The sequence below is a fragment of the Lissotriton helveticus genome, chromosome 5_2, assembly GCF_964261635.1.
Source record: "Lissotriton helveticus chromosome 5_2, aLisHel1.1, whole genome shotgun sequence".
Lineage (NCBI taxonomy): Eukaryota > Metazoa > Chordata > Amphibia > Caudata > Salamandridae > Lissotriton > Lissotriton helveticus.
In genome coordinates this window covers 16,845,381-16,846,661 of record NC_136066.1, presented here as the reverse complement: position 1 = coordinate 16,846,661, position 1,281 = coordinate 16,845,381, and the positions used below count along the sequence as shown (strand labels likewise).

Here is a 1,281-nt window from a genome sequence, read left to right as displayed (position 1 = left end):
AAAGGGAAGTGAAAATGCAGCGGTAATATAAGATACTTTAGTATGCTATTGAGTAGATAAATATTGTCCCCAAAGACAGGCTATGCAGCATCAAAAATCGTAAAAGATTTATTTAGACAGTCTGCCCAAATCGGATGAAGGGAATTGAGCAAACTTAGTGCGGACTAGTTTAACAATAAGGTCTGCAACTTTAAGGAGGGACATATAACGAGAAAACAGGACTGTTAGGTTCGTATTAGGCTAAAAGACATTAAAACCAGTACCATTTAATGGCATCAAACAGTAAAAGACTAGAATTAGAACCTTGAAGGATCATAAACTCACAGTATCCGTCTTTGCCTACAGGACATATCCAGTTCCTAAGCGAGAGAAAACAATTCTCATATGCCCGTTCATGAGAACTTTTTAATTTTTACAAAGGTAAGAAACAAGGAAACCTGTCTATAAAAACAGGCAGATAACTATACAGGGACAATGGCTAATTTAAGATTTGTTTGCCTACACAGATATCTTCCTAATTTTAAAAGGAATTCGATTCATGGAGGGTATCTAAATCAACCTGATCATTACACAGAAGAAAGACTCACTTACTCTGGGAAGTGGCATCACCCCTTAGGTAAATAGAGGCAAGGAGAAATGATCCCTTAAATCATAATAAAGCAGCCAGGAAAAATCAATGAAACTTAATTCTCACCCCACAGGTACATCAAAACAATCTACAGCTTTAGTCCGGAGAAGGTGCACAGACGGCTGTTTTCTCCCCAGGGGTTTGGCCACAAGAGGAATGGGGTAAGAGTGACATCATGATGAGTGGTAGTCCAATAAGAGGGTAGTAGTGTGAATGATATAATGAGTATAAGGGTAACTACATACCTTCTAGCCCCCCTATGTTTCCACACTAAAAAGAAACGGAGGGCAAAACCGAATACCACAAGAGTCATGTGAATTACAAAGGGCGAACAAAATGGTTGTAATATGAACCCTATATAGAATGAGAGTGCGATTGTCTGATCAGCTATATACCTGATGAAAAATATCTGTTCAAAACCATAAATTGATTAAACAGGTGGTATAGCCTGTATAAAACCCCACCCTCCACGAGAGTAAGCATTAGGGGTGTTTGTTGTAATGGGGGACAATAACTAAGACGCTGAAGAACAGGTGTTCTGTAATATGCCCCCAGAAGATTGATATTGTTTCTTTCTCGGTATATCCCCACAGAGACTTTTAAATATACATCCACAAGCCGGTGACCCCAAAGAGACGGCAGGTTCTGATGAA

At 39.1% G+C, this 1,281-nt stretch overlaps 1 long non-coding RNA gene across 1 annotated transcript; it reads left to right on the top strand.

Moving 5' to 3' along the window:
• Nucleotides 1-341: 341 nt before the first annotated feature.
• On the top strand, nucleotides 342-789 carry LOC144761127 (uncharacterized). The gene is made up of 3 exons (XR_013595608.1): nucleotides 342-420; nucleotides 507-616; nucleotides 702-789. It is a non-coding gene; the product is annotated as an uncharacterized LOC144761127 (long non-coding RNA).
• The last annotated feature ends 492 nt before the right edge of the window (nucleotides 790-1,281 follow it).